We start from the raw sequence: 13135 nt of genomic DNA, 5'->3' as shown, positions 1-13135 counted from the left end.
TTGACTTTACTCTATGATGTACTGAATTGATTTGATTCACTCAATTGTACCTTGGATGCCTTTGATCCTTTATGGCTATTTCTCTTGGTAGCGATAAAACAGAACTATTCTAAAAATCTCTGAATTCTTGTAATTAGTACTTACCAGTTTTGCTCATAAGATCTGTGACAAAGTGTAAAGGACATCCTGGGAAATAGAGAAAATGAATCTGAGTGCTGCCATCAGAGAGAAAAGAGTAATTTCTTAAGGAGGAGGTGTAACAAGGGTCAAGATAAGGAAAACCCAAAGAATTGAATACACCTCCTTGTAAATGAACTTCATCTTAAAATTATATTTTGACTAATACCCTCAATACTTTATTGGGACACCTTTCTCTCAAACCTGACCTTCTCTTGCTTTAGGAGCTGCTTATTATTTCCTTTGAATTTTTCTGTTATCTCAACTTAAATTTTCTTCATCTCAGACTCTTACCCAGATCTCAAACTAACTTCACCCTCATCTTGCTTACTTTCTCATTTACTCCTGTACCAAATTATCACTGTGTAATATTCAGTTTACCTGGTTCTTATATACAAAGCAGTATTGAAATATTATATACGTTTATCCTTTCCATATTTCATAAATTCATTGTGCCTAATAACACTACAGCTATTTATCATCTAACGCAAGGATTATTGCAAGGACTATTTAACTGGTCTTCTTATTCAAATATTTTACTTCACTCAATCCTCCAGTATCTCCAGTTAGCTTAATTATTGTTAAATGACAACAACAAAATCAGTTTAGTCATATTTTCTTTAGAAAGTAACTTCCATTGGCACAACATTGTAAATCAACTATACTTTAATAAAAAAGTAACTTCCTGAATATTCAATAATCTAAACTGATTATATGTGGTCTAAATCTATCTTTTCATTTTTATGTCATTCTATCTATGCGTTTACTTTTAGGGGGAATTTAGTTCTTGCTAATATTAAAATTGTTTTGAGTTTCACAGTTCACAATCTTTTTTACATAGTATTCATTCATTTTTATGTTAGCTGTATGAACTAAGGATCATCAGCCACTACTTACCAACTTCACAGAGGTCAAATCACTTGCTCAAGTTGTTCCAATTTGCTGAACAAGGAGAATAAGTAGTTTCCAGGAAGGAATCATGGGAGGGAGGAGATATGGGGATATATATATAAATACAGCTGATTCCTTTTGTTGTGCAGCAGAAATTGGCACAACAGTGTAAAGCAACTATACTCCAATAAAGAGCTTAAAGAAAAAAAAAAAAGGTCTTCTGACACCATTGTGCTCACTCTTTAAAAAAAATAAATCATTGCCTTTCCATTTCATCTGCTTAACTTCTTAATAAACTTTATTCTTTCTTGTACACCTTCTTTGGTTCACATTTTCCCCCTCACTGATAATTCATTTTCAGTTAATATAAATACTATACTTCATGATGTAGATCAAATTGAATGTCTAAAATAAGGCTTTCCTGAAAGTTAAAGAGAAAATGATCTCTCCCTCCTTGGACTGAATTCGATATTCATAGTTTTAAAATCCATTGAATTGCATTTTTAGTTCATTCATTAATTTAAAAGTTAAAGAATAAATTTTGTCAGGCATTGTGTTTAGTATCAATGAATAAAATGTGTTTTTTCCTATAAATGCTTAAAGCTACATTCCAACTGGTGTTTATTATTTTTACCCTGAATTTTTATTTTTTTACTATAATTATATCTCATAACTCAGTTAGATTTTAGATTCCTTGAGGTCAGGGGTACCATGTCTTTACATCTGGTATTCAATAAGGTTTTACACACTTAATATTGTATCTGATAAAAGTGATTAATGTTACTAAAAATAGGATATCGATGATTCACAGTAGTCATTTTTATTCTTACATAAATAAAAAAATACATACTCATGAAAGTAGAATTGATAATTGGTTTAATGGCAAGGGGTAGTTGTAGGAATTCAAAGTCATTTCACAAACTTGCTGCTCATAACCACTTTGGTAAGTAAGCAGAGAGGACAACACTACCTTCACTTTTGAATATGGAAAATGAGACTCACAGAATTTAAGAAATCAGCATGGAGTCACTTAGATATAAAACAACTCAATCTGTATTATAATGCAAATTTGACACATGAATGTGATTCCTCCCATCAGTCAAAATGGTTGGTAGGTACAGATGCACACTTAATGCCTACCTAACTGCTAGATATTGATCTAAGTTGTTTATGTTTTAACTCACTTATTTCAATAACCCTATGAACTAGGTATTATGTTTTCTTCATTTTTCAAATAAGTAAATTGGAAAAAAGAGAGTAAAAGTATCCTGTTTAAAGTATCACACTATTAAGTAGCAGAGATCAAGGAGTCAAACTCAAGAAGTCTCACCTCAGCAGACATGTTCTTTACCATTATGCAAGCCTACCTCTTTTATTTATTTATTTAAAATAATTTTTAATATAAATCTATTTATTTATTTATTTATTTATTTATTTATTGGCTGCTTTAGGTCTTCATTGCTGTGTGCGGGCTTTCTCTAATTGCGGTGAGTGGAGGCTACTTTTCTTTGAGGTTGCAGGCTTATTGTAGTGGCTTCTCTTGTGGAGCACGGGCTCTAGGTGCACGGACTTCAGTAGTTGTGGCACATGGGCTCAATAGTTGTGGCTCGTGGGCTCTAGAGCGGAGGCTCAGTAGTGGTGGTGCACTGGCTTAGTTGCTCCATGGCATGTGGGATCTTCCAGGACCAGAGATCGAATTCATGTCCCCTGCACTGGTAGGCTGATTCATAACCACTGCACCACTAGGGAAGCCCAAGTCTACCTCTTTTAATTATCACACTAAATGCAAAAAGAAATGAGAGATAATAAATAGTGCAGCTTGCTAAAGCCACAGATTTAAAGTGTGTTAGAAAAAATACAGTGTAAGATGGCAGATTTTTAAAAATTTAAGCAAGCTAAGTTTAGACTTCATCCTTTTTTTCTTGAATATAGAGGCTCATAAAAGACAAACATGATAGGCAGATCCTTGTTGGTATTTGTGGAAGGCATCAGGAATTTCAGAAAGAGCAAATGAAAGGTCCTGTGGAGGAAGAAGTTCTGCGGTCTTAAAGGGAAGCAGAAGTCAGCGTAGCTGGAACAGGATGAGTGAGGGGAGAGTACAGGGTATAAGATGAGATGGTGAACAGGACTCAGATACCTTAAGGCCTTGTAAACAATTATCAGGATTTTGGGTTTCATTTTTAACATGTTAAAAAGCCATTGAAAGCTTTTGAAGAGAGAAATAATAAAATTTGACTTACTACTTATCAGGAAAAATATGGTTCCACTTTTAAATGCTATATTTAAAATAGACTGAAGGATAAGGGCAGAAGTGTTAAGATCAGTTAGGAGGACACAGTGTTCAAGAATCCAGATAAGAGAAGATTGTAACCTAGATTGGAATAATAGCAATAGAGGTGATGGGGTATATGCAACAGAATTTAGTGAAGCTCTAGGTGTGGTATAAGAAAAAAAGAAAAGAATCAAGAATGGCTCCACGTTCTTTCAGTTTGGGCAGTTTTGAAGAAAAATTTGCCGTTAATTGAAATGCGAAAGACTAAAGCAGGAGAAGGATTGAGGGGCAGAGATCAAATCTCAAGTTTGTGAGTATTAAATTTGAAATGTCTATTACACATGGGACTCTCTCTGAATCTGGGGAAAAGGTCTAGCATAAAGATGTCAATATTGAAGTTGTTGGTCTATAGATAGTATATGATAGAGCAAATAAGGATAAAAAGCTCAATGCTTCAAGATTGAGCAAAAAAGGAAGAATCATCAAAAGACAAAAGAGAAGGAGCAGTCATTGTGGTATTATGGAACCAATACTATACTGTGTTTTGAAAGTCAAACGAATCCAAGAACATGGTATATCTTTCCATCTGATTGTGTCGTCTTTGATTTATTTCAATAGTATCTTATAGTTTTCTGAGTACAGGTTTTTTCCTCCTTACATAGGTTTATTCCTAAGATTTAATTTTTTTTGTTGAAATTGGTAAATGAGATTGTTTCCTTAATTTCTCTTTCTGATTTTTCATTATTAGTGTATGGGAATGCAAGAAATTTCTGTGTATTAATTTTGTATCCTGCAACTTTACTATATTCATTGATTAACTCTAAAAGTCTTCTGGTGGCATCTTTAGGATTCTCTATGTATAGTATTATGTTTGCAAACAGTGACGGTATACTTTTTCTTTTCCAATTTGGATTCCTTTTATTTCTTTTTCTTCTATGATTGCCATGGCTAGGACTTCCAAAACTATGTTGAATAATAGTGGTGAGAATGGACAACCTTGTCTTGTTCCTGATATTAGAGGGAATGATTTCATTTTTTCACCATTGAGAATGATGTTTCCTGTGGGTTTGTCATATATGGCCTTTATTATGTTGAGGCAGGTTCTCTCTATGCCCACTTTCTGGAGAGTTTTTATCATACATGAGTCTTGAATTTTGTCAAAAGCTTTTTCAGTATCTATTGTGAAGCTCATATGGCTTTTATTTTTCAATTTGTTAATATGGTCTATCACATTGATTGATTTGCATACGTTGAAGAATCTTTGGGATAAACCCATGCACCTATGGTCACCTCATCTATGACAAAGGAGGCAAGAATGTACAATGGAGAAAAGACAGTGTCTTCAATAAGTGGTGTTGGGAAAACTGGACAGCTACATGCAAAAGAATGAAATTATAACACTCCATAACACCATACACAAAAATAAAATCAAAGTGGATTAAAGACCTAAATGTAAGGCCAGACACTATAAAACTCCTGGAGGAAAACATAGGCAGAACACTCTTTGACATAAATTGCAGCAATTGCTTTTTGACCCACCTCCTAGAGTAATGGAAATAAAAACAAAAATAGACAAATGGGACCCAATGAAACTTAAAAGCTTTTCCACAGCAAAAGATACCATAAAAAAGACCAAAAGACAACCCAGCATCACTAATTATTAAAGAAATGCAAATCAAAACTACAATGAAGTATCACCTTACACCAGTCAGAATAGCCATCATCAAAAGAATCTACAAACAATAAATGCTGGAGAGGGTATGGAGAAAAGGGAACCCTCTTGCACTGTTGGTGGGAATGTAGATTGATACAGCCACTATGGAGACAACAGTATGCAGGTTCCTTAAAAAACTAAAAGTAAAACTACCATATGACCCAGCAATCCCACTCCTGGGCATATACCTGGAGAAAATCATAATTCCTAAAGATACATGCACCCCAATGTTCATTGCAGCACTATTTACAATAGCTAACACATGGAAGCAACCTAAATGTCCATCAACAGAGGAATGGGTAAAGAAATTGTGATACATATATACAATGGAATATTACTCAGCCATAAGAAGGAACAAAATTGTACCATTTGCAGAGATGTGGATGGACCTAGAGATTGTCATATAGAGTGAAGTAAGTCAGAAAGAGAGAAACAAATATCGTATGTTAATGCATATATGTGGAATCTAGAAAAATGGTACAGAGGAAAGTATTTCTAGCATCCTTTGTTTCTACTAACAAATATTCTATCTTCTGCAGTAATGTTAAATGTGTTATGTGAATACTTGGTACACGGGAGACCTGTTAATATGAAAAGACACATTCTATACCAAAAATAAACAAACATACTGTATTAAGAATAGTTCCCGTCAGGGCTTCCTAGGTGGCGCAGTGGTTAAGAATCCGCCTGCCAATGCAGAGGTCACGGGTTCGATCCCAGCTCCAGGAAGATCCCACATGCCACGGAGCAACTAAGCCCGTGAGCCAATAAAAAAAAAATAAATAAAGACCAGTACTTTATTAAAAAAAAAAAAAAGAATAGTTCCGGTCAGAACCAAGGCTTTGCTAGCAGAAATGGCTGATAATCAGAAACGAAAACAATCTCATTAGGCTAAGGCAGACAATCAGGAAAGTCAATAACAAAGAATACACAGAAATCTTAGCAGTTAAATATCTGAACTGAGGGACCAAACAGTAGACAATACCCTAGAGAGTAATTTTTCTGTGGACAAGCTATGAATGATGGGGTGAACAACTATGAAGACTAGCATATAAGGGTTGAAATCTCATTTCAAAACCCAAAAAAACAAGGCAGAACCTTAATCCCAATACTTAAGGGAGATCCTGACTAACAGAACTAGAAAACAAGATAAGGAAGGAACCAAGGGCAAGATGAAACAGATGATAGAGTCTAAACTATTTTTGTAGGAGTTCTTCTGTTTCTCTTCCTATGGAGGGCAGGGAAGATTAAAGGCAGAAAGTACTGTCATATATTTCACTCTTCTAAGAAGAGTGTTACCTTTGTAGAGCTGCTGCTCTCCTCATTTGCTCCATTGGGACTCTCTTACTCTGTGTCTTTCTCTTCCCTCTGGAGGGCAGAGCAGTAGCTGTGTCCTATCATCTTAGCATCCTTTGAAATTGTTAGTAAGCTTTAAACAGAGTAAGCTCTAAATGAATATTTTCTAAACATTTAAAAACACAATCCTCACACACATACATAATATATACATCTAATGAAAGCAATGTCATTATAACTTCTAATTTCATAAAGCTGTCAGTAGATGATTATGTTGAACATGAAACTATGAAGAAAGAGCCTATATTTATTATGGAAGTTCCCACAGAAGTCAGAAACTTTTATTCCCACCCCCATTCCCTTGAAGCATTATCTAGTTCACTTTGTAGTCAGGACCAGCGGTGCCCATGCTCCCTCCATACAGCACTTTCTTCATTTTATACTCATCACCAGCAGCAGTGTCACACACTCAGCATAGCACAAAGACTCAGAAGGGTCCCAAAAAGTGAAATTTTTACCCTCCAAAATCTCCCCAGTCCCAAGATTCAGAGATAAAATTCCAAATATTTTTATACTAAATTTTTACAGATTAGATCAAGAAAATTTTACACTAAAGTAATAGTGTAGGCAAAAAGACGATAAAGTGTGCTGGACAGAATAATACCTCCCACAAAAATGTTCATGTCCTAATCCTCAGAACCTGTGAATATCTTAGGTCAGATGGCAAAGGAAAAAATGTTGCAGAGAGAATTCAGGTTGCTAATCCACGGACCTTAAATAAGGACACTATCCTGGATTATCTTGGTGGACCCAATGTTACCTCAGGGTCCTTAAAAATGAAAGAGGGAGTCAGAAGGGAAGGTCAGAGTGTTATGATGTCAGAATGACTTGACTTGCTGTTGCTCACCTTGGAGCTAGAGAAAGAGGCCCACAAGCCAAGGAATGAGTGCGGCCTCTAGAATCTGAAAACTGTGAGCAATCAGTTATCCCATAGAGCTTCCAGAAAAGAATATACTCAGGCTGAAGCTTTGATTTTAGTTCACTGAGACCCACTTTGAACTTCTGAACCATAAAATTGTAAAGTAATTTTATTTTAAATCATTTAAAAAAGTTATTTAATAATTTTAAATAATATTTAATAATTTTAAATGGCTATATTTACAGTAATTTGTTTCAGCAGCAATAGTAAACTAACACAAAAGGTAATAAGAGAACTAAAAATTAACTGAATACACATTACATGCTAAAATATTTTTTAAACACTGAGGAAGCCATCTACATGTACTACATGACGTGTTTAGTACGTAGTTTATCATTACTTGAGTTTAGGAGGTTTAAGGATTGGAGACAAATTACGCCTCCACTGTGTGAAACCCCCTGATAAGGGCAAGAGAGAGTCAAGAACAGAATAAGATAGCAAAGAAGACAGAGCCAGAACTTTGAAAATGCCAGTCTCAAGTGTGAGGAGAAGAGAGGCGCTAGTAAAATAGACTAACACTGGAAAAGGTGAGAACTAGCTACTTCAAGTGTCATAGGCACAAATAAGAAAAAAGAGCTGCAAAGAGAAGGTGTGGCTAAGCATGCCAAGTGCTTCTGAATCAGAAGAGTACTGGAAAGTGGGAGGTCATTTTCAACCGTGAGTCCAGAACCTGTAGTAAATTGCTTATAACGTCAATGCTGGCTGGTACAGGAGAAGGGGTGAGGAAAGGGGTTGTGGATTGAAAAGACAGAGGACAAGAGAGCACTGAAGTGAAAATATTTATATAAAACATTTATTTATGTTTATTTTGTTAAATGCTTCTTAGTAAGATTTCATAAAATGGCTGAGGGGCAAAAATCTCATCCTCAAGAATTTCCACCTGAAATTATGTTGTGTGATTTGTAAATGGCTATAGAGACTTAGTGCAATGAGGTACTGCTTACAACAATTAATGTAATGGCTAAGGGAAGGCACTTAAATGTTGGCAAATTGAGTAATCAAGGGAATTTTTAGGGTGAACAGACTTTCCAAAAGCTCCGTGACATAAACCTGCTCTTGTATCCAATTTATGAGTCATATCCAAAGCAAAGGGCTTCATAGAAATACAAGTAAGGAGACTTTTCTTTGAGAACCATATCTTGACCAGTGGTCTGTGAATGTTGACAAAACAAATCTGCGAGCCGTCACACTGATGTGTGTACAAGGGCCAAATTTGTCCAGATGTCTAATATGGCACAGATGGGCAGGCGAGGCATTTGGCTGTGGTCTTCTTGTAAACATAAGAGAAAGCAGTACCCAAAGCTAACTTTTGAAGACAGTAGCCTTCCAATTGGGGAAATTTACCAAGCTGGCTGACTGTCACAGCTCTAACTGCCATCAGCACCCTGCTGTTCTGCTACTTGGCATCTGGAGAGAGGTGCAGCCCCTATGCACACAGCAGAGCTACAGCCAGGAACAGCTGTCAAAACCTACAGAAGCTCACTGACTAGGTTCCATGACCTAGTTAAGGACTTGGACAATATTTTCCTCTTGCACTTTGTAAAAGTTGGTATGCTTTTTATATGTAAAATGTCAGATATGGAAGGTTAACTTCCATGGCATACAGCACCACAGGAAAAACAGAAAGAGAGAGAGACAGGGGTATTTGCATTGAGTGTTCTCTATGAATTTCTATCTCATTCAGCTAGGAAGACAGAACAAATCATTGAAAGATATAGAGATGTAAACATTTCCAAACTTTGAAGTCATCGTCAGAGGGGGCGTGTGTGTGTGTGTGTGTGTGTGTGTGTGTGTGTGTTTCTGGTGTGCTACCTTTTTACTCCTAAAATCATTTTTGTGCTAATGGAAATACAATATTTAGCACTCTAACAATCTTAAGTTATTTAATTTAAGGAAGCAAAATATATTAAGTGTATAAATGTATTTACTCTTGCTATTTGCCAAGATGTTTGCCTTAAATAAAAGGAGATTTATTTAGAAAATAGCAATACCTTTGTAAATTAGAGTTTTAAATTCTCTCTCTCTTTTCTTTTCTTTCTTTCTTTCTTTTTTTTTTTTTTTTTTTTTTTTGTAGCTCTTGGAGAACTCTCACTCATAGTGTTTTTTTCTCCAGCTTATTAGAAGATGGAAAATAAAAACTGGATATGGAGAAACATCAGCATACTAGGAAAATAAACAAAGTTATGATGTCCTCAAGTTTTTGTGTCCTTCATCACATCAAGTAGACATTAAAGCACTTATTTCCAAAAATGTCCCTTGAAAAGAAAGGAAAAGGATAATTAAGGATAACTTCTATCAGATGGGTCTTTGTCTAATCAGGCCCATATTTTGTTTTGTTTTGTTTTGTTTTCTGCACTTAGAGAATTAGCAGGTTCTGCTTCTTCAGGCATTTCATGTTTATCACAGTCACTTATTACCGAAAACCAAATCTTACCCCAGAAAAGTGACACACACTTCCTTGCTTTCATATTAAATAATTAGAAAAATTTTAAATTAGGTAATTTTTGATTTGGTGTGTTTCCAACTGTGTGCCCCTATTAGATGCTTCAGAGAATATAAGGAATGTGGGACAGGCAGGAAACACAAAGAGACAGGAGCTTCAAAGTGCAAAGAATGTGTTATTATGTTCCCAGAGAACTGGGGTCTTGGAGAAATTGTGCTGTTGAATGGAATAAATCCCTGCAGATGTTCCATGTTCTTCAAAATCTGAGAGTTTTTCTTTTCAGTTAAATATAGGTGTCTTTCCTATTTTGTGGTTAGGAGATGTTGTCCGTCGTCAATCACACTTTTTAATATTGTTAAAAGAGGATTTGCATATGTGTGAATTTAAGACTATGGAGGAATTTTTATTTTTTTACATTGTGGATAATTGTATATTAAACATCACTGAGAAATTATTCAGGGAAGTAAAAACAAGGTAACAATTGAATTTTAGATTTATATAAATTATTTTATCAGTGCGTTTAATTATGCTGTTTAGTAACTTATTCAAACCCACTATAGAACAGCAAGATTTCAAAGTTCCTTTTTAATTAGCCTGGAATATAAAATGTATAATTATGATGTCCCTTTATACACTTAAAATAAACCAACAGCCAAATAAAATTAGAGGAAACAAAACTAAAACATCTTTATAGCTCCAATATTTTCTCCAGTTTTTCATTATTCTAGGAAGGTCACATACACCACAGAATGGGATTTACATAAGTTACCCATATTAGACGATTATTGTGTTTTATAAGGTAGTAACATACTAACTAAAGCTATTATTTTACACTAATTTTTTAAAACTTATTCTGTCATCTAGTAGAACTACTGTTATGATCTCGATTTCTAACTTCTGGATATTTACCTAAAATAATTGAGGCCCCTCGTGGCCGCCTGGCATGGGTGGTGCCACCTTCCCCTCCCCCCCCCCCCACCCCGCGGCGGCCCCGAGCGCAGTTCCCCAGCCCCCTCCCGCTCGGATGTGGCTGGAGCTTGAGTGGCGCAGGGCCCGAGACGCCGCAGATCCGGGACCAGAGCAGCTCGGAAGTGGTGAATAATAGCTCTTCAAATCTGCAATAAAAAATGGCCTCCAATAAAACTACATTGCAAAAAATGGGGAAGAATCAGAATGGGAAGAGTAAAAAAGCTGAAGAGGCAGAACCTGAAGAATTTGTAGTAGAAAAAGTACTGGACAGACATGTAGTGAATGGGAAGGTGGAGTATTTCCTGAAGTGGAAGGGATTTACAGATGCAGACAATACTTGGGAACCTGAAGAAAATTTAGATTGTCTAGAGTTAATTGAAGCATTTCTTAATTCTCAAAATGCTGGTAAAGAAAAAGATGGAACAAAAAGAAAATCTTTATCTAACAGTGAATCTGATGATAGCAAATCAAAGAAGAAAAGAGATGCTGCTGATAAACCAAGAGGTTTTGCCAGAGGTCTTGATCCAGAATGAATAATTGGTGCCACAGACAGCAGTGGAGAATTGATGTTTCTCATGAAATGGAAGGATTCAGATGAGGCAGACTTGGTGCTGGCAAAGGAGGCAAATATGAAGTGTCTTCAAATTGTAATTGCTTTTTATGAAGAGAGACTAACTTGGCATTCTTGTCCAGAAGATGAACCTCAATAATTGTTAGCATTGCTTTTTATATATATTTATATATATATATAAAATCTGTGTCTTGGTTTTTTTATTTATTAGTGTGAAGAAATAACTACATTCTAATGAAAATCAAGTTTGATATGTTCTTTTGAAGCAGTATTGGGGAAGTTGTTGGGTTTTTGTTTGTTTTTTTGCATCTGTAGCACTGGTTACTTTGAACAAATAAAAGCTTTCTGTAGTTGCTTCCTTTAGCAGAAAAGAATATTTGATACCACGGTATGTTATTTCCTCTGCATTAGAGAACAGCTTTTCTAAATGTTGGGGGAAGTCTCCATAGTCATTACTCAATCAGAATTTAGAATTTGCATTTAACTCATATATGCCTAAGGACCATTCTGCGTTTTTTGAATGTGTATACATAAAATATATATGTAAATGGTTTGGGGTTTTTTGTTGTTGTTTAAATACATTTACCAAAACAAAAACAGCTTTTCACAACCATGAATAAGCCCATGTTTCTGGGATTCCATCATTTTGAGCAGTATAAGAAATCACTTCAACTTAAAATGAAAAATTTAAGTCTTAACCTTTCAAATTAAATAATTTTGAAATTAAGTAGACAAATTAATGTAAACAATTTAAATTGGATAATTTTTTAAAGCAGTCCTATCAGAATCTGCATCCATATCTACAGTCATATAAATGTACTTTTATATGCAAAACCCCTAAAAGGAAAATTTTATCACTATCAACAACCTCCCCACCCAAATGAAAAAACTAGCAAATATCTGGTATGTTTTAATTAGCCAAGCAAGACTTAGTTAACCGGACATTTAAAGGTTCCTTTTGGTGAATCGTTTTACAAGAAGTTGAAATCCCTGTGCTATATTTACTGAAAGGCTGTGATACATGTAATGTCTCAGACTTGTTCATGGAAAGCTAATCAGATGGTTAGAGATGTTGGCAATATAGGATCTGCAGGAATAAATGAGTAAACAAACTTTTCTGATCTAAACTTGATCTGCATGTTTTTCTCAAACTTTACCCCAACCCATTTCTTACGTGTACGCTCAGTCTTCTCAGTATTTGGGGTTACTGGTTCAGCAGAAGCCAGGAAAAACAATAACTTTGTAGTAATCAGAATGTTATTCAACTGTATATTGTTTACTTCATTGTAAATACTGGTGAACAGTGGTCAATAAATAGTTTTATATTTGTTAAAAATAAATAAATAAATAAAATAAAAAAATAAAATAATTGAAATCAAGATCTCAAAGAGATATTAGCACTCCCATGTTCACTGCACAACTGTTCACAGTAGCGAAGATGTGGAAACAGTCTAAATGACTGTCAACAGATATATGGTTAAAGAAAATGTGGCAGGGACTTCTTAGGTGGCACAGTGGTTAAGAATCCACCTGCCAATGCAGGGGACACAGGTTCGATCCCTGCTCCAGGAAGATCCCACATGCTGCAGAGCAACTAAGCCCGTGCGCCACAACTATTGAGCCTGTGTGCTGCAACTACTGAAGCCCACATGCTTAGAGCCCATGCTCTGCAACAAGAGAAGCCACTGCAATGAGGAGCCTGCACACCGCAATGAAGAGCAGCCCCCGCTTGCCACAACTTGAGAAAGCCTGTGTGCAGCAACAAAGACCCAACACAGCCAATAAATAAATAATTAAAAAAAAAGAAAAGAAAAGAAAATGTG

The 13135-nt window shown here is 35.5% G+C and overlaps 1 pseudogene; it reads left to right on the top strand.

The window, feature by feature from the left end:
- Positions 1 to 10899: 10899 nt before the first annotated feature.
- LOC130850198 (chromobox protein homolog 3-like) lies at positions 10900 to 11451 on the top strand (annotated as a pseudogene).
- The last annotated feature ends 1684 nt before the right edge of the window (positions 11452 to 13135 follow it).

This window comes from Hippopotamus amphibius, chromosome 3 (assembly GCF_030028045.1).
Source record: "Hippopotamus amphibius kiboko isolate mHipAmp2 chromosome 3, mHipAmp2.hap2, whole genome shotgun sequence".
NCBI classification, from domain to species: domain Eukaryota; kingdom Metazoa; phylum Chordata; class Mammalia; order Artiodactyla; family Hippopotamidae; genus Hippopotamus; species Hippopotamus amphibius.
The sequence above is the reverse complement of the archived record's forward strand: the minus strand, read 5'-3'. Positions and strand labels throughout refer to the sequence as shown.